This window comes from Ambystoma mexicanum, chromosome 2p, assembly GCF_040938575.1.
Source record: "Ambystoma mexicanum isolate Mex_15411 chromosome 2p, UKY_AmexF1_1, whole genome shotgun sequence".
NCBI lineage: Eukaryota > Metazoa > Chordata > Amphibia > Caudata > Ambystomatidae > Ambystoma > Ambystoma mexicanum.
Window position 1 is genome coordinate 30,571,368 of NC_090923.1, and position 26,477 is coordinate 30,597,844.

The following is a 26,477-nucleotide window of genomic DNA, read 5'->3' on the forward strand; positions in this document are numbered from 1 at the left end:
GGATCTTGCAGCCCTCAGGGAGTAGAGTGTCAAAGCTTGTGACAGAGCTAGCCATGAACCATGTCTCAGTAAGACCGAGGACATCAAGGTCCAGTTCTTCAAGGAGCTGGCAGATGTCAGAGGCGTGTTTGACAGCAGAGCGAGAGTTGAGAGTGGCAAGATGAAAAAGGTTGCCGGCCTTAAAGACCTTCCGGGGAGGGGTACAAATCAGAGGTACGCCCTGCAGAGTTGTGGAGATAGCCTGAAGAGTGGCAGAGTAGGAGGAAAAAGTGGGTAAGGTAGCCAGGGAGTGAGAGGAGGGGACAGCTGGAGATGAAAGGAAGTTGATGAGGTGAGGGAAACGCCTATCGAAGAGGAGGAGATTGGCCTGAGGACCATGACAGTGCCATTTAGGTAGACATTAAGGATGACTCTGGAGGAGTCGAAAGAAGCCATGAGGACATCCCAGCGAGTGCCACCATTAATGGGAGAGGAGGAGACAGGACAAAGCACAGAGATCATATGGGGGGTCCATAGATCCGGCAAAGGAACAACAAAGAGGATGTCGGTGAGGTTCTGTCTGGAAGAGGCACTGGTATAGGTATCAGCGATGGGGAGTCCAGGGTTGGAGGCAAAGATATCCTTTTTAAATTTCTTTTTTCAAGACTTAGTGAGAAGGGAAGTGTAGTTAATAGAGAAGCAGTTGGAATAGATGGGAGAAACAGAAAGCGCCATGAGTGGAAATGAGAAGAGGCAGAGGGAGGAGTAAGCAAGTAAAACAGCATTGAGCAGTCACTGGGCTAGCAGGTTACAATCAATGGCCAAAAGTTAAATGCAGAAATACACTGAAGTTGAACTTTCAAGTAAATGCAAAAATACACACAAGTTTGACTTTCAAGTAAATGCAGAAATACACCCAAGTTTGACTTTTTTGACTGGTGTGCGAATATGCCAGACACTTAGTCCAAAGGTAATCATAAAACCAAGGCTTATCAATATTTGGGCCATACACATAACAAACATGCCGAATCTCCGGGCCAATGTGCCTTAAACAATGACATGCCAACCCGCAGAACACTCCGAGCGCAGAGGACCAAACCCCAATGATTTATGAACAATGGACAAGACCCCACATGAATATGAGGAATAGGAAGTATAGAATCGGGACTCACCCAGGACTTTGCAAACACCTCATTCATTTTCCCCATCAAGTGAGATTCCTGGAGCATAAGCACTTTTGCACCATGTCGTTCCCCATAGGCCAAGACCCTGCACATTTTGGCATGATTGAGACCCTGCACCTTCCAAATAAGGAGAGTGCATGCCCTTGCGTCACTGCCACAGCTGCCATTCCATTCCCAGAACCATGACTTCCTTAAACACATTGTGGCTTAACAGCACAATCAGACATACTCCACTCGACACAGTGCGATGTGAACCCTCTTGCATAAACACTCCATTCCCCGCAGCCAACCCCCAACCAGCCGTGACCCTGCCCCTCCTCCCACACTGCCCAACCCCAACCTACAGTGAACAACCCCCATCCCTCCACCCCACCACTCCCTCACACCAACACAGGCAATCCCATGGGGATGTCGGACTCATCAACCTTCTGGACTAGCCTCTTAACCACTCCCATGAGGGGGAGACCAACCAAGCCAAGTATAAAGCAACTGGGCTGCACCGTTACATTAACAAACGTTGCCCCTTTGCATCCCATCAATACAGCCCACTCTGCCAGACTCAAGTTATACAACACCAATAGAAATACCCAAAACGCTGAACCAGAGGGCGTATTTCCCATTGAGATCCATAGTTCAATAGCCATCCAGAACCCCCCCACCCAGAGCAGGAGCCTATCACATCATAGGTAGCACTAAGCAGATCACCACTTAGGCAACACCTCAAGGAAGTCCTGCATCTCAGCTGGATCTGTGAAAAAATATGTTTTATTGTTGTGGTCCACCCTGAGCTTAGATGGGTGCAGCATGGAATATTGTATACTCCTCTCTCGAAGTGTAAGCTTAGCAGCCAATAATGATAGTCGGGATAAAGTCTGGGTAAAATGAAACTCTGGCTCCTTTGTATTGAAGGTCCCAGGTTCTGAGACTCTACGCAGAATCGTATACCGGTCCCGGTAATTTAACAGTCTCCCTATGACTGGAGCACCTGCAGAGATGTTCGATGAGCCCTCTTCACCAAGAACTGGGAAGAGAGGGAATGTTCCACCAGCACCTCCTTGATTAAGTCTTCCATAAAGGTCTCCATGTTCCATGTACAGACTCAGGGAGCCCCCTGCATATTATTCCTGCGAGACCTCACCTCCAAATCCTCATTCTTGTCTCTGATGGCTTTAACATCAATCACGTTGCAGCGCTCGTATCACCTGTGTCTTCTCCATACAGGAGTCCTCAAGTACCCCAACGCCATGCTCAACCTCAATGTGGGTCCAAATTCTTTATCAATGTGCTTCTGCATGCAATCCACTTTATACGCCATACTGTCAAGCTTGGTATTGATGGAGACAAACCTGCTTATCATTTCTGCCTGTATGATTCCTAGCTCCTGGGCATGGAGGGGGCAGCTACACCACTCAGACCCAGTCTCCGGAGGCCACCTGTACACCCTGCGCCATGCTCACCTCAGATGCTGCTCCCTTATCTGCACCCATGCCCAAACCTCCCTTGCTTGTAAACTGTAGTCGTTCCTGCTTCCTGTTTTCCCATGGCCATGTAGATGGTGCCCACTGATGCGTAACGAGCACCTTGAGCTCCAAAAAATGCAGCAGCTGCAGCCTAAGGGTGCTCGATGGGGTAGAACCCCCACTCTGAAGGCCAAACACCATAAGCCGCCAAGGGCCCAAAAGCTAATCTATCAGACACCACAGGCATCAGGGGATATCTGGGGAGCCACTGCTACGCTGCCCCCCGCTCCACTCCCCGGTCCTGGTCAGATGCATAATATCAGCAGGCCTCTTCGGGACTCTCCCTGCTCCTGTCCCTCCTCAAACACTCCAGGGCCACCTTCACAATATCACTCCGCTCATAGCTTCGATCATTCTTTGCAGGCCCGGGGTCTGCCGCTCCCTGATCATCCACCTCGCAGCACTCCAGCTCTACTAGGAAGCCAGCACTCCAGTAGCACACTCCTCTCATGGCCCAGGAGGAGCAGCTTATCTCTCCCTTTGCCACCCTCTAGCCTTCACACTGCTCTTCTACCAGCTTGGGATCTCTCTGGAGGGTGGAAATCCTCCCTTCCAACGGTGGCCCATGCCACTGGCAGGCACTGTCATGCTGTTCAGCGCTTACTCCTGCTATCCCTCCAGCAGTCAAAGCTGCTCGCCACACCTCTCCACCACTGGTACAGTATGGTAGCACAGCAGCATGTCACAGCAGGGCGGAGCTACTCCTTGCTGCAGGTTCCACTTCTCATGGCGGGTCACACAGTTGGCTCTTGAACTACGCACAGGGGGGTCCGAGTGAAACAAAATTATATCGCTAGGGCCCTGGGCTCATGGGCCAACCAGCTAGTACAATATTTAATCATACGCTGCAGCAACTGCAGCTGCAGTCTTCCCCCCCTTGGTGTCTCGAAGCGGAGCTCAGCGTGCAGCAGCCATGTTGGTGTCAAGCTCACGAGCGCCCCCGCTCCTAGCCTTAGTTACCACTGAAAATCGTCGTCTATATAATTTGCTCCTTGCTGTCCTCATGATTGGCCTGGAGAGGTGTACTCTGCTGTGTACCTGGTACCCAACAATGCCAGTGCTCATTTGTCTTCTCCATCTTCCCCCGCTATTATTCAGGACCAGCTGTTGCAGGATGTCCACTGCCTGAGACAGCTGCCCACCCTAGGATGTAGGAGGTCCAGTACTCATCCTCAAAATCATCCCAACCAAGGCCCTCAAACACCAGGACATACACTGCAATGGCCACTTTTTGGTGGATGATCAAAATGCCAATCGTAGTCTCCTATAACCACTCCCCTCATTACCACGCTAATCTTTTAGGTTTCAACAAATAACACAACACTACGTAAGCCTCTGACACATATCCCTTGTACCAGACATCAGACATCAGAACACTCCAAACCTCCAACCATCTTACACACCACAGTCTTTACCAATGCCTCCCTCATCACAGACACATTCCACTCTCCTTTGGACAGACACTTCAAGTGCTTTTGGCACAAGCCCCCTAGAAACAGACTTGCACCCTGACCCTAGGCAGTTCTGAACTACAGGCATCACACGAAGAGCAACGCTTTTCTGCATTTTCCCTCTTTCGGTCTAACAAACCCATACAGAACATGGTGTCACACCCAATAGCAGAAAGTAACATTACATAACATAGCATTAATTACATAACATAACATATTTCAAAGAAAGATTGTGGCTGCTTACAGGAGATTTGCAAAGGCAACATTTGAATGCAAATTGAAAGTGTATGCTTTGATCTACCTAGGATCATGGGCTTGAGAAGAAAGATGCTTGTTTAACGAGTAAATCATGTTTGTTTTGTTTTTACAACTTTATCAATTGATGGTCTTGACAGATAAAATATGACATCTCAACACTTTATCGCATGAATACATGTCCTGCATCGTAACTTAATCACTTTCCCATACACATTGCAGTTTAAGGAGAAACGTCATCATCTGAAATCATTTCACACAAGTACCTGCTCCTGGGAAGTGTCAGCACATACTGTTCACTGCTCCTGGGAAGTGTCAGCACATACTGTTCACTGCTCCTGGGAAGTGCCAGCACATACTGTTCACTGCTCCTTAGAAGTGCCAGCACATACTGTTCACTGCTCCTGGGAAGTGCCAACACATACTGTTCACTGCTCCTGGGAACTGCCAGCACATACTGTTCACTGCTCCTGGGAAGTGCCAGCACATACTGTTCACTGCTCCTGGGAAGTGCCAGCACATACTGTTCACTGCTCCTGGGAAGTGTCAGCACATACTGTTCACTGCTCCTGGGAAGTGCCAGCACATACTGTTCACTGCTCCTGGGAAGTGCCAGCACATACTGTTCACTGCTCCTGGGAAGTGTCAGCACATACTGTTCACTGCAGCACATACTGTTCGCTGCTCCTGGGAAGTGTCAACACATACTGTTCACTGCTCCTGGGAAGTGCCAGCACATACTGTTCACTGCTCCTGGGAAGTGTCAGCACATACTGTTCACTGCTCCTGGGAAGTGTCAGCACATACTGTTCACTGCTCCTGGGAAGTGCCAGCACATACTGTTCACTGCTCCTGAGAAGTGCCAGCACATACTGTTCACTGCTCCTGGGAAGTGCCAGCACATACTGTTCACTGCTCCTGGGAAGTGCCAGCACATACTGTTCACTGCTCCTGGGAAGTGTCAGCACATACTGTTCACTGCTCCTGGGAAGTGTCAGCACATACTGTTCACTGCTCCTGGGAAGTGCCAGCACATACTGTTCACTGCTCCTGGGAAGTGCCAGCACATACTGTTCACTGCTCCTGGGAAGTGTCAACACATACTGTTCACTGCTCCTGGGAAGTGTCAGCACATACTGTTCACTGCTCCTGGGAAGTGTCAGCACATACTATTCACTGCAACACATACTGTCCCTCACATTCATTAACAAATGCCAATTCCTTGAGGAAATGTTCTATCTGCGGTGGAGCGTGGCTTTTCCAGCTTTGCCATATGCATTTTTTAGCTATTATGCAAGAGATGTTAAAAAGGCTCCTGGTGGTCTCCGAGCTCTTGCCGATGTCCCCAGACAGGTACTTTTGTGGGGTCAGGGAGGCTGGTATTTGTGTTATCTCCTCTATAATATCTGCCACACCTCTCCAGAACCCAGCCACCACCGGACACTCCCAGTACATATGGAACGTTCCTGCCTGTGGCATTCCACACCTGGGGCATTCACCCATACAGTTAACTGCAAGTTAGACCATCTTTGCTGGTGTAGAATGTAGTCTGTTCAGGACCTTGAACTGTATCAAGCGAAGGCCAGCATTGAGCGATACACTTTTCGTAAATTCACAATATTTGGACCACTTCTCATCAGTAATTGTCACGGCCATGTCCACTTCCCATTTGCCTTTAATATCGTTCAACGAGGGGGTGTGTGTCTGCACTAGTGCATATAGTCTAGAAATTCCAATGCCTCCACCAGATGTTGCTCCTTGCAAGCATGCATGTGAAGGAGGTTCATCGGGACGAGAGGCCATCTTTCATTGAATGCAGATCTCATGTGGTAGTATTGGAGTGCCCTCCTCGAAATTGAGTTTTTTAATTCTTCTAGGGTCACGTACTTTCCATTGGGAAACATTTCAGGCATCCTTATTTCTTTATTTGGGTCCCATGTCTTCTGGAGAGTTTCATCAAATGAAGGCCAAATGCCTGGGAAGTTCCATAACGGGACATCAGGGTCAGTGACGTCTCTATCTGCAGTCTCTTGCAGATCGCGGCCAGACTCGGACCGTTACACTAACAGGGTCAAATTGGCATGTATCTTTATGATGTAGGCTAAACAGGATGGAGCAGAGGTCAACCGGAGATGCAGCATCGCGCTCTATCCATATGTGGCGTGCGGGGTCTACAGGGTCGTACCAGTGCTTGACAAATTGTGCCTGTGCAAACATATAATAGATTTCAAAATCCGGTGCAGCAATGCCCCCCGAACTATATGGTTCGACCATTTTTTCCCATTTCATCCTAGCTGTTTTCCTGTTCCAGATAAACATTGTAACCATGGAGCAGAGTTTCTCTAAAAAAGTTATACCCGGACATATGGGTATGTTCCAGAATAAGTAGAGCAATTTGGGGAGTATCACCATTTTCAGGATAGCGATCCGCCCATACACGGAAATGGGGATTTTGATCCAGATCTGAAATTTAGTGCCAAACGATTGCAATACCTGCTCGTGATTATCTGTATATAGCATCTGCTTGTCCCCGGAAACCAAAATACCCAGGTAGCTGATGTGTTGGGTCCACCATTTGAGTTCACAGACATCCGCAGGGCACTTGGTGGCCGGGGTCAGCGGGAAGATCTCTGATTTAGTGTTGTTGATTCTGTAACATGAATATTCAGCAAATTTGTGTACATCCGTCATAATGGGTGCCAGGTTTGTTTCGAGGTTTCGGATATATAAGAGTGTGTCATCTGCATATAGTGATATGGATTGGTTTGGGCCTGTTATTCTTATCCCTTTGTTACCATGTTTCTTTCGTATAAACGCTGCCATTGGTTCTATAGTTAAGGCAAACAATATGGGTGAAAATGGACAACCTTGTCTGGTACCTCTTCCCAGCATTAACATCTTAGACAATGGGCCTCATTACGACCCAGGCGGTAAGTTACCGCCTGGGCCGTGACTTTACCACCATGGCGTAAACTACGTTTACGCCATGGTGGTTGGCGGATTTACCACCCCATTCCAACCTTGGCGGGGCGGTAAATCCCCATTTTCCCATTTACCCTTCCCCATTCCCATTTTGCCCCATAGGGCATAATGGGAGTGGGGAAGGCGTTAATTACGCCACCGTAAATTACGGTGGCGTAATTAACACCATGGTCCCTTAGCGCCATGGATTTTAACATCTGCTAAAAGCAGGTGTTAAAACCTCCATGGCGCTAAGGGACCTCGTACTCAGGCGGTAAGGGTCGGCGCTGTTTACGCCGCCGTAAACCCCTTTCCGCCTGAGTCGTAATGAGGCCCAATGTGCGGTTTGTCAGGACTCTGGCTCCAGGTGCCGTAAATAGTAGTTTCACATACTTAATAAATTGTGGGCCCATTTCAAATGTTTCCAGTACTGAAAAAAGATACTCCCACAACAGCGAATCAAAGGCCTTTTTGGCACTTGCATTGGGGTCTATTTGCGCCATTACCCCAAACAGCCTGCACAGATTTAGGGCAGTGGATCTAGTTGGGACAAACCCAAATTGGTCCAGGTGCACAAGCGTCGGATGTTAGGCAGTAGCCTGGTGGCCAATACTTTCGCGAATATATTGGCATCTGCGTTAATTAGTGATAGGGGTCTGTAAAATGACGGGTCCTGGGGCGGGCACCAGGGTTTTCGCAGAACAGTGATTATGGCTTCCTTCATAGATTCTGGTAGCGTATTACGTTCCAGCGCTTCTTCCCACACCTTTAACAGTATTGGGACCAGCTCAGCCTGGAATTCCTTATAAAGTTCAGCTCCCAAACCATCAGAGCCTGGGGCCTTCCCAGATGAAAGGGCCTTAATTGCTTCTGTTATTTCCACCCCGGTGACCGGTTGTTCAAGTACTAATTTAGCTTCTTGGGGTAGCTTCAGGAGTTCTAGACCCGTTAGGTATTCTTGTATTTCTTGAGCTGTTTTTTTATCTCGGTTGGAATATAGTTCTTCGTAGCACTTTGTCAATTCTAGGTTTATTCCCTCCTCTCTCGTGATCACCCTCCCATCCGCCGAAAGGATACTGGCAATTGAATTCTGTTGCTGCTCTGCTTTTATCAAATTGGCTAGGGACCGTCCTGCTTTATTGCTTTTCCCATATCTGCGTGCTCGAGTCGGGGCGGCAAAGTATTGTATTTCCCTTGTAGCAAGTTTATCGAACTCTCGCAGAAGTTTATTAATGGCCGCAAGCGTGTCTCTATTGTGGGTGTGGCTGTACGCTATCGCTAGTGTGTGCAGTCGTGCTTCGATTTCCGTAAACTCCAATCTAACAGATTTCAGGAGGTCGGTTATTTTGGGTATCAGTATCCCCTTTAAATGTCTCCCAGAGTGTGGAGTACTGATCAACCGTCCCCTCGTTATTGGCAAAGAATTCTGCTATTTCGATATGAAGGGATTCAACCATGTTAGGGTCTGCCAGTTTCGTGGCGGGCATTCTCCATCTCTTGGCTGGTTTGGGGGTATCTCGTAGTAGCAACTACAGTGATACCGGAGAATGGCCCGATAACGTGCGAGGGTAAATCTCACACTTCGTCAGGGCATCTGAGTAAGAAGAGGAAAGGAACCAGTAGTCAGTTTACGACTCTGAGTTGTGTACTGAGGAATAATACATGGACTGTCTTGCTCCTGGATGTAATTCTCTGCACGCATCTATTAGTGACAGCTCTACTAGCATCTGGCGCAGTGTAACTGCTGTCCTGGTGGGTGGCCTCTTGGCTTCTACTGATCTGTCTAGTGTGGTAGCTAGCACTGAATTAAAGTCCTCTCCCCAGATTATAAAGGATTCATCCAGAGAAGTGAGTATGTCAAGGAGGTAAAAGTTCGGGTCATCTATGTTAGGGCCATAGGTGTTGACCAACGTGACCGGTTGTCCTGTTATTTCCCCTCAAACCACCACATGTCTTCCCTGGGGGTCTGTTTTGTTTCCTTTGTAATAAAACCCCAATGATGGGTGTATAATCGTGAGCACCCCTCTAGCCTGTGTAGAATACTCTGTGTGGTAGCGTTGTTTTCCCCACTTTGTCAGGATGTTGATGTTGCTCGCTCCTTGTGCATGAGTTTCCTGCAACATTAATATGTGTGGTGCGTGTCTAGAAACGTAGGAACCAATTTTTCTGGACTTTGTTGGATTGTTAAACCCGTGTACATTCCAAAATATTAGGTTAATTTTCTACCCATCACCTGTTGAAGTGTTGCGTGCATTTATAATCGGCATCTGACTCTCTGACTGTATGTGTACATTTAAAAGAGGCATCATCTGTACTGGCAAGACCATAAATTTGAAAGCTTTTAACTCCCGCAACTTGACTCAAACCATCCATCTCGCACAACACCCCTTTGGTCTTTATGAAGAAATTTCCGCCTCCTCCCGTATCCCACCCTCCTCCCGCATCATCCACCCCAAATTGACGATGTTCCCATTTTAGCTTGTGGAACTTTCCTGAGCTCGCCATGCTGTCACCACATGGCTACCAGACCCAGGCTCTCGATCCAGTCAACCATAATGTGCAGAGCCACCTACTTAAGAGTGAAACAACATTTTAACCAGTGTAAATGATATCAAGCTTCCCATGATTCAGTTTGCAGGGACTCGCCTTTCCTCTTCCGGGCGAGGTCTACAGTTCTGGTCCGGTCTGCGCTCTCTGGGGGGAAGGGGTATTGACGCCTCAACGTAGGCCATGGCCTCAGCTGGAGTTTTAAAGAAATGTGCTCTTCCCCCATGTTGGATCCTCATTCTAGCCAGGAAGATCAGTGCGTATGGTATCTGTTGTGCTCTCAGTAGCCGTTTGATTGGTTTGTAGGACCTTCTATTTGCCTGGACGCTTGCTGCGATATCTGGGTATATTTGTATGCGGTTTTCTTTGTAGTGGAGCTTACCTTGTTCCCTTGCCATTCTAAGTATTGCGTCTCTGTCCCTATAGGTAAGGAGGTGGGAAATTATCGTACGGGGTGGTGCCCCCAGTTTGGATACAGGGGCCAGCGTGCGGTGCACCCGCTCAACCAGGAAGTGCTCTGAGAAGGATCCTGCACCAAAGAGGGACTTGAGAAGAGACTCAACATGTGTTTCCATTGTTCCGACACACCCACTATTCAAATGTTATTTCTTCTAGATCTTGATTCAAGATCCTCACACTTATTGTACATCTTGGACAAGTTCTCCTATGTTGGGCGATGTCATGTCCGTGCTGGGTGATAGTGTCTTCATTTAGACTAATTCTACCCTCAGCTTCAGTAATGCGTGTGCTTTCTTTGTCCACTCTCGCCTTTAGGGAGCCAATGGTGGCGACAATGTCATCTAGTTTGACGTTTACAGCTAAGAATCCATTTTACACAATGGTTGTTAGGAGGTTCTCTCTGTCATCTCCCCCATTTGCAGCTGGAGTATTAGGAGCATTTGGCGTTACGGTTGAGGGGACCTGTGCCTGGCTGCTAGTAAACAAATCCATTGGGTCTTTCTTTTTTGCACCCGCTCCTTTCGTCATTATCCTGAACTGCTGGAGATTTTGGCGGCTGGCACTATGACGTGCAGGGTTATGGCTCGTATTTCACCCAATATGTAATTTTCATGAGACAGTGACTATGGCCCACCCTTGCGAAGGCTTGTCTCCACTTTTCCAACAATGTTTCCGTGTTACAGTCAGTTTTCCCCACCTGTCTCTGGACAGATTCCCTTGGTGTACAGGGGTTAGGCGAGTCCCGCCAACTTCTTGTCGGACTGGGCTCAGTTCAATCTGTGTGATAACCTAGGCACTCCCACCGAGGATAGGTCCTGCGTGCGAAAGCGCATAGCCCACTCCGCACAGTGTTCAGCTCTGGGTGTGCATTAGCGCTCAGGGGTCACGTATCTTCTATTGGTGCTCACTTCATTATCCGGGTCGCTTTCATTGCCCCGGAATAGAGGAGATCATTGTATCTGAATCGCCAAGGTCCCTGAGTGGCCTCACTATGTCTATGGGTCTTAGGAGTGGACTGTGTTCTCCCACGTCAGGTGTTCGTTTTGTGCATAAGACTTGTTAGTAAGTAATGTTTTCCACACATATCAGATTTAACATCTGTATTTGCTTCTAGGAGCAAGGTCTCCTTGCACTTGACTCATCACCACTGCCGCGCAGCTTCACCATGTGTCTTTTAAGTCCGGGTGGTATCACACCCCTGCCCCTCCTAGCATGACTCTTTACTGAGTGATTTTATGGCACCAGTTCACAGCCCAATCTGGTGTGTAGATCGAGAGATATCAGGGGGGCGGGGGGGTTGACCTGTCTAGTTGGCAGTGTTAACATGTGTCTTTTTTTAAGTGTGTTCTAAGCACTGTGTCCGGATTGTCTGGTTTAAATGTGTGAGATCTTGCTATACAGTACTGAACTGGCGTTTAATCAGGTTTCTTAACAGCTTCACTTATAGTGTGTTATCCAGGCTTCTCCGGCTCTTCTTCCTCGATCAAGGGTCCTACCAGGGTTCTGGTCCGGCTCCGTGCATGGTCGGATTTCCCGTTCTTCTCCCAGCTTCGAGTGCACGGCTGCTGGGTCACCCAGGGTCAAAACAGAGGATGCAATCAGTGACCCCCAATCTCACTCGGGCCCGTTCTCCCAACAACTCTGGGAATCGGTAGTCCAAGACGCTCACGGCCCCCCACGATGCGGCCACTTGGGCACTCCCCGTGGTCCCTGGACACCTCTGGATCTCCAACTGTAGAGTGATTGAAAGTGCGCTACTCCTGTTCCACTGGGGGAGTGTTAGCACGGCTGAGGTGCGCCACCGATTCTGGTCCCACCTGCAATGTGTAGGTGCAGGGCCGGGCCAAGTTCAGCCTCTGTCCCGGCTCCGACCAGCCTCCCTCACACTCTATGAGGGTTTCAGTCCCACAGGTAACAACCTCCTCGCCAAGGACTCCAACTCCGGCCAGCACAGTCACGGAAACGTTTCCCGTCCAATGCCATCCCCGCTGCGCTGCAAAAGTCTGACCGTCCTGATTCGTGGCAGCCAGTCCGTTTGGCTATTTCCCCCCAAGCTGCTTCAGTTAGAGGATCGCAGCGGCGCTTGGGCCATGTGGACCTTCACTTGCGCCTTCCTAGCATTTCCAACGCGTCTCAGACAGCAGTCCGACCCTTAATCCCTTCCAGAGATCTGGTGCGCTATGTGGGTCTGCAGCTCCTCGCCCTTACAGTCCGTTGCGGAGCTCCCCCAGTGGCTAAGGGTGACCCATCTCCTGGTTCTCTCAGGCGGCACACGCCATTCCCCAGGCTCAGTGGTTTTGCCTCACGGTTTTACACCAGGTTCCGTGCGTCGCTTCGACCCAGGATTTTCACGCATTGCACCCAATCGCTTCATATATGAGCTCAGAGGTGTTTCTGGTCCTTAGGCGGCTCCTATAGAGGGTAGATTTTTAATCAGGATTTACACTGGATCAGAGCTCTTGGATCAGGCGGCCATCTCTGCAGTGCGCAACAGCGCCCCCGAGTAAATACATCTTTGAAGCAGTTACATGTGTCTTTGTAGTTATTCCACCAATGCCATATGCAGCAAGACCAGTAGGTGCTGAGGCAACACTAGCTAATAACCCGTGCCATTTTTTCAGACACAATTCGAGATGACTTTGATTAAAATGACTTTTACTCGCACAAGCCTCACCACTAATATATAATCAAGTAGGTTGTTGGTTTTCACAATGACCTCCACTTTGCTCATGCACAAATGAATGGTCTACGTCATTTACAAGTGTACTATTCTATGAGCAATTCACTTTGTAAATCTTGCAGGCTTTGTTCTTCCACTTGTGCATTATTTGTGCTTCATTGTGCACTATGGAATCACCTGGAGGTACTGGCTGGATGGAATGCTCTTCTGGTGTAGCTGGTGTGCATCATCGTGCACTACGGAATCACCCGGAGGTGCTGGCTGAATGGAATGCTCTTCTGGCTGGCTGGAGAGCTGGTGTGCATCATCGTGCACTACGGAATCACCCGGAGGTGCTGGCTGAATGGAATGCTCTTCTGGTGTAGTTGGTGTGCTTCATCGTGCACTACGGAATCACCTGGAGGAGCTGGCTGAATGGAATGCTCTTCTGGTGTAGCTGGTGTGCATCACCGTGCACTACGGAATCACCTGGAGGGGCTGGCTGAATGGAATGCTCTTCTGGTGTAGCTGGTGTGCATCATCGTGCACTACGGAATCACCCGGAGGTGCTGGCTGAATGGAATGCTCTTCTGGTGTAGCTGGTGTGCATCACCGTGCACTACGGAATCGCCTGGAGGTGCTGGCTGAATGGAATGCTCTTCTGGTGTAGTTGGTGTGCTTCATCGTGCACTACGGAATCACCTGGAGGAGCTGGCTGAATGGAATGCTCTTCTGGTGTAGCTGGTGTGCATCACCGTGCACTACGGAATCACCTGGAGGGGCTGGCTGAATGGAATGCTCTTCTGGTGTAGCTGGTGTGCATCATCGTGCACTACGGAATCACCCGGAGGTGCTGGCTGAATGGAATGCTCTTCTGGTGTAGCTGGTGTGCATCATCGTGCACTACGGAATCACCCGGAGGGGCTGGCTGAATGGAATGCTCTTCTGGTGTAGCTGGTGTGCATCATCGTGCACTACGGAATCACCCGGAGGAGCTGGCTGAATGGAATGCTCTTCTGGTGTAGCTGGTGTGCATCATCGTGCACTACGGAATCACCCGGAGGAGCTGGCTGAATGGAATGCTCTTCTGGTGTAGCTGGTGTGCATCATCGTGCACTACGGAATCACCCGGAGGAGCTGGCTGAATGGAATGCTCTTCTGGTTTAGCTGGTGTGCATCATCGTGCACTACGGAATCACACAGAGGAGCTGGCTGAATGCAATGCTCTTCTGGTGTAGCTGGTGTGCATCATCGTGCAATACGGAATAACTCGGAGGGGCTGGCTGGATGGAATGCTCTTCTGGTGTACCTGGTGTGCATCATCGTGCACTACGGAATCACCCGGAGGAGCTGGCTGGATGGAATGCTCTTCTGGTGTAGCTGGTGTGCATCATCGTGCACTACGGAATCACCCGGAGGTGCTGGCTGGATGGAATGCTCTTCTGGTGTAGCTGGTGTGGATCATCGTGCACTACGGAATCACCCGGAGGAGCTGGCTGGATGGAATGCTCTTCTGGTGTAACTGGTGTGCATCATCGTGCACTACGGAATCACCCGGAGGTGCTGGCTGGATGGAATGCTCTTCTGGTGTAGCTGGTGTGCATCATCGTGCACTACGGAATCACCCGGAGGTGCTGGCTGGATGGAATGCTCTTCTGGTGTAGCTGGTGTGCATCATCGTGCACTACGGAATCACCCGGAGGTGCTGGCTGGATGGAATGCTCTTCTGGTGTAGCTGGTGTGCATCATCGTGCACTACGGAATCACCCGGAGGTGCTGGCTGAATGGAATGCTCTTCTGGTGTAGCTGGTGTGCATCATCGTGCACTACGGAATCACCCGGAGGTGCTGGCTGAATGGAATGCTCTTCTGGTGTAGCTGGTGTGCATCATCGTGCACTACGGAATCACCCGGAGGTGCTGGCTGAATGGAATGCTCTTCTGGTGTAGCTGGTGTGCATCATCGTGCACTACGGAATCACCCGGAGGTGCTGGCTGAATGGAATGCTCTTCTGGTGTAGCTGGTGTGCATCATCGTGCACTACGGAATCACCCGGAGGTGCTGGCTGGATGGAATGCTCTTCTGGTGTAGCTGGTGTGCATCATCGTGCACTACGGAATCACCCGGAGGAGCTGGCTGGATGGAATGCTCTTCTGGTGTAGCTGGTGTGCATCATCGTGCACTACGGAATCACCCGGAGGTGCTGGCTGAATGGAATGCTCTTCTGGTGTAGCTGGTGTGCATCATCGTGCACTACGGAATCACCCGGAGGTGCTGGCTGAATGGAATTCTCTTCTGGTGTAGCTGGTGTGCATCATCGTGCACTACGGAATCACCCGGAGGTGCTGGCTGAATGGAATGCTCTTCTGGTGTAGCTGGTGTGCACGGAATCACCCGGAGGTGCTGGCTGAATGGAATGCTCTTCTGGTGTAGCTGGTGTGCTTCATCGTGCACTACGGAATCACCTGGAGGTGCTGGCTGAATGGAATGCTCTTCTGGTGTAGCTGGTGTGCATCATCGTGCACTACGGAATCACCTGGAGGAGCTGGCTGAATGGAATGCTCTTCTGGTGTAGCTGGTGTGCATCACCGTGCACTACGGAATCACCTGGAGGAGCTGGCTGAATGGAATGCTCTTCTGGTGTAGCTGGTGTGCTTCATCGTGCACTACGGAATCACCTGGAGGTGCTGCCTGAATGGAATGCTCTTCTGGTGTAGCTGGTGTGCATCACCGTGCACTACGGAATCACCTGGAGGAGCTGGCTGAATGGAATGCTCTTCTGGTGTAGCTGGTGTGCATCACCGTGCACTACGGAATCACCTGGAGGTGCTGGCTGAATGGAATGCTCTTCTGGTGTAGCTGGTGTGCATCATCGTGCACTACGGAATCACCTGGAGGTGCTGGCTGAATGGAATGCTCTTCTGTTGTAGCTGGTGTGCATCATCGTGCACCATGGCATCACCTGGGGGAGCTGGCTGAATGGAATGCTCTTCTGGTGTAGCTGGTGTGCATCATTGTGCACTACGGAATCACCTGGAGGTGCTGGCTGAATGGAATGCTCTTCTGGTGTAGCTGGTGTGCATCATCGTGCACTATGGAATCACCTGGAGGTGCTGGCTGAATGGAATGCTCTTCTGGTGTAGCTGGTGTGCATCATCGTGCACTACGGAATCACCTGGAGGAGCTGGCTGAATGGAATGCTCTTCTGGTGTAGCTGGTGTGCATCATCGTGCACTACGGAATCACCTGGAGGTGCTGGCTGAATGGAATGCTCTTCTGGTGTAGCTGGTGTGCATCATCGTGCACCATGGCATCACCTGGGGGAGCTGGCTGAATGGAATGCTCTTCTGGTGTAGCTGGTGTGCATCATCGTGCACTACGGAATCACCTGGAGGTGCTGGCTGAATGGAATGCTCTTCTGGTGTAGCTGGTGTGCATCACCGTGCACTACGGAATCACCTGGAGGTGCTGGCTGAATGGAATGCTCTTCTGGTGTAGCTGGTGTGCATCACCGTGCACTACGGAATCACCTGGAGGTGCTGGCTGAATGGAATGCTCTTCTGGTGTAGCTGGTGTGCATCATCGTGCACTACGGAATCACCTGGAGGTGCTGGCTGAATGGAATGCTCTTCTGGTGTAGCTGGTGTGCATCACCGTGCACTACGGAATCACCTGGAGGTGCTGGCTGAATGGAATGCTCTTCTGGTGTAGCTGGTGTGCATCATCGTGCACTACGGAATCACCTGGAGGTGCTGGCTGAATGGAATGCTCTTCTGGTGTAGCTGGTGTGCATCATCGTGCACTACGGAATCACCTGGAGGAGCTGGCTGAATGGAATGCTCTTCTGGTGTAGCTGGTGTGCTTCATCGTGCACTACGGAATCACCTGGAGGTGCTGGCTGAATGGAATGCTCTTCTGGTGTAGCTGGTGCATCACCGTGCACTACGGAATCACCTGGAGGAGCTGGCTGAATGGAATGCTCTTCTGGTGTAGCTGGTGTGCATCACCGTGCACTACGGAATCACCTGGAGGTGCTGGCTGAATGGAATGCTCTTCTGGTGTAGCTGGTGTGCATCACCGTGCACTACGGAATCACCTGGAGGAGCTGGCTGAATGGAATGCTCTTCTGGTGTAGCTGGTGTGCTTCACCGTGCACTACGGAATCACCTGGAGGTGCTGCCTGAATGGAATGCTTTTCTGGTGTAGCTGGTGTGCATCACCGTGCACTACGGAATCACCTGGAGGAGCTGGCTGAATGGAATGCTCTTCTGGTGTAGCTGGTGTGCATCACCGTGCACTACGGAATCACCTGGAGGTGCTGGCTGAATGGAATGCTCTTCTGGTGTAGCTGGTGTGCATCATCGTGCACTACGGAATCACCTGGAGGTGCTGGCTGAATGGAATGCTCTTCTGGTGTAGCTGGTGTGCATCATCGTGCACCATGGCATCACCTGGGGGAGCTGGCTGAATGGAATGCTCTTCTGGTGTAGCTGGTGTGCATCATCGTGCACTACGGAATCACCTGGAGGTGCTGGCTGAATGGAATGCTCTTCTGGTGTAGCTGGTGTGCATCATCGTGCACTATGGAATCACCTGGAGGTGCTGGCTGAATGGAATGCTCTTCTGGTGTACCTGGTGTGCATCATCGTGCACTACGGAATCACCTGGAGGAGCTGGCTGAATGGAATGCTCTTCTGGTGTAGCTGGTGTGCATCATCGTGCACTACGGAATCACCTGGAGGTGCTGGCTGAATGGAATGCTCTTCTGGTGTAGCTGGTGTGCATCATCGTGCACCATGGCATCACCTGGGGGAGCTGGCTGAATGGAATGCTCTTCTGGTGTAGCTGGTGTGCATCATCGTGCACTACGGAATCACCTGGAGGTGCTGGCTGAATGGAATGCTCTTCTGGTGTAGCTGGTGTGCATCATAGTGCACTACGGAATCACCTGGAGGTGCTGGCTGAATGGAATGCTCTTCTGGTGTAGCTGGTGTGCATCACCGTGCACTACGGAATCACCTGGAGGTGCTGGCTGAATGGAATGCTCTTCTGGTGTAGCTGGTGTGCATCATCGTGCACTACGGAATCACCTGGAGGTGCTGGCTGAATGGAATGCTCTTCTGGTGTAGCTGGTGTGCATCATCGTGCACTACGGAATCACCTGGAGGTGCTGGCTGAATGGAATGCTCTTCTGGTGTAGCTTGTGTGCATCACCGTGCACTACGGAATCACCTGGAGGTGCTGGCTGAATGGAATGCTCTTCTGGTGTAGCTGGTGTGCATCATCGTGCACTACGGAATCACCTGGAGGTGCTGGCTGAATGGAATGCTCTTCTGGTGTAGCTGGTGTGCATCATCGTGCACCACGGAATCACCTGGAGGTGCTGGCTGAATGGAATGCTCTTCTGGTGTAGCTGGTGTGCATCATCGTGCACTACGGAATCGCCTGGAGGTGCTGGCTGAATGGAATGCTCTTCTGGTGTAGCTGGTGTGCATCATCGTGCACTACGGAATCACCCGGAGGTGCTGGCTGAATGGAATGCTCTTCTGGTGTAGCTGGTGTGCATCATCGTGCACTACGGAATCACCCGGAGGTGCTGGCTGAATGGAATGCTCTTCTGGTGTAGCTGGTGTGCATCATCGTGCACTACGGAATCACCCGGAGGGGCTGGCTGAATGGAATGCTCTTCTGGTGTAGCTGGTGTGCATCATCGTGCACTACGGAATCACCCGGAGGAGCTGGCTGAATGGAATGCTCTTCTGGTGTAGCTGGTGTGCATCATCGTGCACTACGGAATCACCCGGAGGAGCTGGCTGAATGGAATGCTCTTCTGGTATAGCTGGTGTGCATCATCGTGCACTACGGAATCACCCGGAGGAGCTGGCTGGATGGAATGCTCTTCTGGTGTAACTGGTCTGCATCATCGTGCACTACGGAATCACCCGGAGGTGCTGGCTGGATGGAATGCTCTTCTGGTGTAGCTGGTGTGCATCATCGTGCACTACGGAATCACCCGGAGGTGCTGGCTGGATGGAATGCTCTTCTGGTGTAGCTGGTGTGGATCATCGTGCACTACGGAATCACCCGGAGGAGCTGGCTGGATGGAATGCTCTTCTGGTGTAACTGGTCTGCATCATCGTGCACTACGGAATCACCCGGAGGTGCTGGCTGGATGGAATGCTCTTCTGGTGTAGCTGGTGTGCATCATCGTGCACTACGGAATCACCCGGAGGTGCTGGCTGGATGGAATGCTCTTCTGGTGTAGCTGGTGTGCATCATCGTGCACTACGGAATCACCCGGAGGTGCTGGCTGGATGGAATGCTCTTCTGGTGTAGCTGGTGTGCATCATCGTGCACTACGGAATCACCCGGAGGTGCTGGCTGAATGGAATGCTCTTCTGGTGTAGCTGGTGTGCATCATCGTGCACTACGGAATCACCCGGAGGTGCTGGCTGAATGGAATGCTCTTCTGGTGTAGCTGGTGTGCATCATCGTGCACTACGGAATCACCCGGAGGTGCTGGCTGAATGGAATGCTCTTCTGGTGTAGCTGGTGTGCATCATCGTGCACTACGGAATCACCCGGAGGTGCTGGCTGAATGGAATGCTCTTCTGGTGTAGCTGGTGTGCATCATCGTGCACTACGGAATCACCCGGAGGTGCTGGCTGGATGGAATGCTCTTCTGGTGTAGCTGGTGTGCATCATCGTGCACTACGGAATCACCCGGAGGAGCTGGCTGGATGGAATGCTCTTCTGGTGTAGCTGGTGTGCATCATCGTGCACTACGGAATCACCCGGAGGTGCTGGCTGAATGGAATGCTCTTCTGGTGTAGCTGGTGTGCATCATCGTGCACTACGGAATCACCCGGAGGTGCTGGCTGAATGGAATTCTCTTCTGGTGTAGCTGGTGTGCATCATCGTGCACTACGGAATCACCCGGAGGTGCTGGCTGAATGGAATGCTCTTCTGGTGTAGCTGGTGTGCACGGAATCACCCGGAGGTGCTGGCTGAATGGAATGCTCTTCTGGTGTAGCTGGTGTGCTTCATCGTGCACTACGGAATCACCTGGAGGTGCTGGCTGAATGGAATGCTCTTCTGGTGTAGCTGGTGTGCATCATCGTGCACTACGGAATCACCTGGAGGAGCTGGCTGAATGGAATGCTCTTCTGGTGTAGCTGGTGTGCATCACCGTGCACTACGGAATCACCTGGAGGAGCTGGCTGAATGGAATGCTCTTCTGGTGTAGCTGGTGTGCTTCATCGTGCACTACGGAATCACCTGGAGGTGCTGCCTGAATGGAATGCTCTTCTGGTGTAGCTGGTGTGCATCACCGTGCACTACGGAATCACCTGGAGGAGCTGGCTGAATGGAATGCTCTTCTGGTGTAGCTGGTGTGCATCACCGTGCACTACGGAATCACCTGGAGGTGCTGGCTGAATGGAATGCTCTTCTGGTGTAGCTGGTGTGCATCATCGTGCACTACGGAATCACCTGGAGGTGCTGGCTGAATGGAATGCTCTTCTGGTGTAGCTGGTGTGCATCATCGTGCACTACGGAATCACCTGGAGGTGCTGGCTGAATGGAATGCTCTTCTGGTGTAGCTGGTGTGCATCATCGTGCACTATGGAATCACCTGGAGGTGCTGGCTGAATGTAATGCTCTTCTGGTGTAGCTGGTGTGCATCATCGTGCACTACGGAATCACCTGGAGGAGCTGGCTGAATGGAATGCTCTTCTGGTGTAGCTGGTGTGCATCATCGTGCACTACGGAATCACCTGGAGGTGCTGGCTGAATGGAATGCTCTTCTGGTGTAGCTGGTGTGCATCATCGTGCACCATGGCATCACCTGGGGGAGCTGGCTGAATGGAATGCTCTTCTGGTGTAGCTGGTGTGCATCATCGTGCACTACGGAATCACCTGGAGGTGCTGGCTGAATGGAATGCTCTTCTGGTGTAGCTGGTGTGCATCACCGTGCACTACGGAATCACCTGGAGGTGCTGGCTGAATGGAATGCTCTTCTGGTGTAGCTGGTGTGCATCACCGTGCACTACGGAATCACCTGGAGGTGCTGGCTGAATGGAATGCTCTTCTGGTGTAGCTGGTGTGCATCATCGTGCACTACGGAATCACCTGGAGGTGCTGGCTGAATGGAATGCTCTTCTGGTGTAGCTGGTGTGCATCACCGTGCACTACGGAATCACCTGGAGGTGCTGGCTGAATGGAATGCTCTTCTGGTGTAGCTGGTGTGCATCACCGTGCACTACGGAATCACCTGGAGGTGCTGGCTGAATGGAATGCTCTTCTGGTGTAGCTGGTGTGCATCATCGTGCACTACGGAATCACCTGGAGGAGCTGGCTGAATGGAATGCTCTTCTGGTGTAGCTGGTGTGCTTCATCGTGCACTACGGAATCACCTGGAGGTGCTGGCTGAATGGAATGCTCTTCTGGTGTAGCTGGTGTGCATCACCGTGCACTACGGAATCACCTGGAGGAGCTGGCTGAATGGAATGCTCTTCTGGTGTAGCTGGTGTGCATCACCGTGCACTACGGAATCACCTGGAGGTGCTGGCTGAATGGAATGCTCTTCTGGTGTAGCTGGTGTGCATCACCGTGCACTACGGAATCACCTGGAGGAGCTGGCTGAATGGAATGCTCTTCTGGTGTAGCTGGTGTGCTTCATCGTGCACTACGGAATCACCTGGAGGTGCTGCCTGAATGGAATGCTCTTCTGGTGTAGCTGGTGTGCATCACCGTGCACTACGGAATCACCTGGAGGAGCTGGCTGAATGGAATGCTCTTCTGGTGTAGCTGGTGTGCATCACCGTGCACTACGGAATCACCTGGAGGTGCTGGCTGAATGGAATGCTCTTCTGGTGTAGCTGGTGTGCATCATCGTGCACTACGGAATCACCTGGAGGTGCTGGCTGAATGGAATGCTCTTCTGGTGTAGCTGGTGTGCATCATCGTGCACCATGGCATCACCTGGGGGAGCTGGCTGAATGGAATGCTCTTCTGGTGTAGCTGGTGTGCATCATCGTGCACTACGGAATCACCTGGAGGTGCTGGCTGAATGGAATGCTCTTCTGGTGTAGCTGGTGTGCATCATCGTGCACTATGGAATCACCTGGAGGTGCTGGCTGAATGGAATGCTCTTCTGGTGTACCTGGTGTGCATCATCGTGCACTACGGAATCACCTGGAGGAGCTGGCTGAATGGAATGCTCTTCTGGTGTAGCTGGTGTGCATCATCGTGCACTACGGAATCACCTGGAGGTGCTGGCTGAATGGAATGCTCTTCTGGTGTAGCTGGTGTGCATCATCGTGCACCATGGCATCACCTGGGGGAGCTGGCTGAATGGAATGCTCTTCTGGTGTAGCTGGTGTGCATCATCGTGCACTACGGAATCACCTGGAGGTGCTGGCTGAATGGAATGCTCTTCTGGTGTAGCTGGTGTGCATCATAGTGCACTACGGAATCACCTGGAGGTGCTGGCTGAATGGAATGCTCTTCTGGTGTAGCTGGTGTGCATCACCGTGCACTACGGAATCACCTGGAGGTGCTGGCTGAATGGAATGCTCTTCTGGTGTAGCTGGTGTGCATCATCGTGCACTACGGAATCACCTGGAGGTGCTGGCTGAATGGAATGCTCTTCTGGTGTAGCTGGTGTGCATCATCGTGCACTACGGAATCACCTGGAGGTGCTGGCTGAATGGAATGCTCTTCTGGTGTAGCTGGTGTGCATCACCGTGCACTACGGAATCACCTGGAGGTGCTGGCTGAATGGAATGCTCTTCTGGTGTAGCTGGTGTGCATCATCGTGCACTACGGAATCACCTGGAGGTGCTGGCTGAATGGAATGCTCTTCTGGTGTAGCTGGTGTGCATCACCGTGCACTACGGAATCACCTGGAGGTGCTGGCTGAATGGAATGCTCTTCTGGTGTAGCTGGTGTGCATCATCGTGCACTACGGAATCACCTGGAGGTGCTGGCTGAATGGAATGCTCTTCTGGTGTAGCTGGTGTGCATCATCGTGCACTACGGAATCACCTGGAGGTGCTGGCTGAATGGAATGCTCTTCTGGTGTAGCTGGTGTGCATCATCGTGCACTACGGAATCACCTGGAGGTGCTGGCTGAATGGAATGCTCTTCTGGTGTAGCTGGTGTGCATCACCGTGCACTACGGAATCACCTGGAGGTGCTGGCTGAATGGAATGCTCTTCTGGTGTAGCTGGTGTGCATCATCGTGCACTACGGAATCACCTGGAGGTGCTGGCTGAATGGAATGCTCTTCTGGTGTAGCTGGTGTGCATCATCGTGCACTACGGAATCACCTGGAGGAGCTGGCTGAATGGAATGCTCTTCTGGTGTAGCTGGTGTGCTTCATCGTGCACTACGGAATCACCTGGAGGTGCTGGCTGAATGGAATGCTCTTCTGGTGTAGCTGGTGTGCATCACCGTGCACTACGGAATCACCTGGAGGAGCTGGCTGAATGGAATGCTCTTCTGGTGTAGCTGGTGTGCATCACCGTGCACTACGGAATCACCTGGAGGTGCTGGCTGAATGGAATGCTCTTCTGGTGTAGCTGGTGTGCATCACCGTGCACTACGGAATCACCTGGAGGAGCTGGCTGAATGGAATGCTCTTCTGGTGTAGCTGGTGTGCTTCATCGTGCACTACGGAATCACCTGGAGGTGCTGCCTGAATGGAATGCTCTTCTGGTGTAGCTGGTGTGCATCACCGTGCACTACGGAATCACCTGGAGGAGCTGGCTGAATGGAATGCTCTTCTGGTGTAGCTGGTGTGCATCACCGTGCACTACGGAATCACCTGGAGGTGCTGGCTGAATGGAATGCTCTTCTGGTGTAGCTGGTGTGCATCATCGTGCACTACGGAATCACCTGGAGGTGCTGGCTGAATGGAATGCTCTTCTGGTGTAGCTGGTGTGCATCATCGTGCACCATGGCATCACCTGGGGGAGCTGGCTGAATGGAATGCTCTTCTGGTGTAGCTGGTGTGCATCATCGTGCACTACGGAATCACCTGGAGGTGCTGGCTGAATGGAATGCTCTTCTGGTGTAGCTGGTGTGCATCATCGTGCACCATGGCATCACCTGGGGGAGCTGGCTGAATGGAATGCTCTTCTGGTGTAGCTGGTGTGCATCATCGTGCACTACGGAATCACCTGGAGGTGCTGGCTGAATGGAATGCTCTTCTGGTGTAGCTGGTGTGCATCATCGTGCACTACGGAATCGCCTGGAGGTGCTGGCTGAATGGAATGCTCTTCTGGTGTAGCTGGTGTGCATCATCGTGCACTACGGAATCGCCTGGAGGTGCTGGCTGAATGGAATGCTCTTCTGGTGTAGCTGGTGTGCATCACCGTGCACTACGGAATCACCTGGAGGTGCTGGCTGAATGGAATGCTCTTCTGGTGTAGCTGGTGTGCATCATCGTGCACTACGGAATCACCTGGAGGTGCTGGCTGAATGGAATGCTCTTCTGGTGTAGCTGGTGTGCATCATCGTGCACTACGGAATCGCCTGGAGGTGCTGGCTGAATGGAATGCTCTTCTGGTGTAGCTGGTGTGCATCATCGTGCACTACGGAATCACCTGGAGGTGCTGGCTGAATGGAATGCTCTTCTGGTGTAGCTGGAATTGTGGTTCAGCACAATACACGCCGCTGGCGCGGTGTTCCACTGCTGATGTTATTCCTTGTATATCAAATTCGCTTCTTCCATCGCCACTTGGAAGCAACTGTAGGGCAGCTGTTCTGCTAAATCTTCTCACCAAATGCTTAACAAAGTTCCCTGTGCCTGTGGCATTTTATGAAAAACAACAGAATCATCCATGACATGACTGAAGTAGGAGAATAGTATATTCCTCTTACACACTGAACTGTCCATAAAAAGTTCTGAGGATTAATTGATAAAATGTATTCGTTTTTTTTTTTTACTTACTTATGATACACTCAAGTTGTACCATATCTTAACATTTATTGGATGATATGTGTATATGATATGATTATGTTTGGGATGGTTTTGTTAAAGTTCAAATCGAACTAAAAACAACTAATAATGAATAAATAAACACATATTCCTCTTGCACATTCTCAGTGCTATTAAAACCAGTCTTCTGAAACTGAGCATCACTTTTATGAAAAGGATATTCATCTAGGTTAATACTTACTTATGTGTTGTTTAATATTTAAGTGCACATAACTTGAATTATTTTCATTTAGATATGTTGTAGCTTGATGTACTTTTTAAATCTATAAGTTCTTTCCATATCTTTTTACTTTTGGTTTGGAGTCCGTGGGCAAGAACTAAAAGGGTATTTTATTTTGCACGTATTACTCCTAATACTTTTCTACACTTATGCATGTTTAATGCTAACAAATAACAGTAAAAAATAACCTTCCCTTTGAAGGTTTTAACCAGCCTTTTTTTCATTTCAGACTATGAAGATACAACCAAGAATCTAAAAGGCATTTATAAATATAAGGGATGTTCATTTCTAAGTGCCAGCTCTACACCTGAAAGTATAGATGCACTGGAAGACATGGAAATTAATGACGATGATATATTTCTTGTCACATTTCCAAAATCAGGTAAGAGTGACAGTACTGTGAGACTTCCTGTTCATGAAGGAGCCCTGGTTTACACATGTGCCCAATATCATATGGGCGCTGTTAGGGAGAATTCTCATAAATGGTTGATTTCCCTTACCTACAGATTTCCCCAGCTGCTTTGCTGGATTTCTAGGATTTATTTTTTCACCTGATGTGAGTTTTTTTTCCACTCTTACTTGTGTTTTGCTGTGTGTATTTTCACTGTTTGTGTGATCTTGAGCACTGGAGCCTCATCTACTCCATGTGCACCACGTTTTGTGTGTGTTACTCGGCACCTTCAGTGCAGTGACACAGGGTTGTCTTTGAGACTTCCCACTGACTCCATTTTTATGGGGCTGACTACTGTCCCCCAGAAATAGGTAAAGTTGCCATTAACTTTATATAGTCACTTTAAACCACAGACCCAGTACACCCCATCTTCCATGGAGTATTGGAAAGGGTTAACTCCTATCCCTTTTTGCGCTCTGCCTCTTGGAGTCCTGTTTCGCTCCCTTAACATTAAGACTTGGCTGGTGGCAGTGTTATCTACCCTAACTTTCCTACCGCGATAATATTATATAAACGCGGTATTGTTCCAGGCTATTATAGTAGCCTCGAACATCAACCTGCTTGACCAGATACATTTTATTTTGGTTCCAGCTGGGTTTATTCGTTATTTCTTTTTGTTAAAGTCTTTCTTGTTTTTTTCTTTGTGCGCCATACCAGGGATGACTCCTTTGTTCGCTCTCTTTCCGCGGGCTTCTGCACAGAATCCCTCCTTAAGGTGCCTGATAGTCTAGGTAGGCAGGATGTGAGGGAGGAATCTTCGGACCCCTGCGATGGGTTTCTTTGGTAAC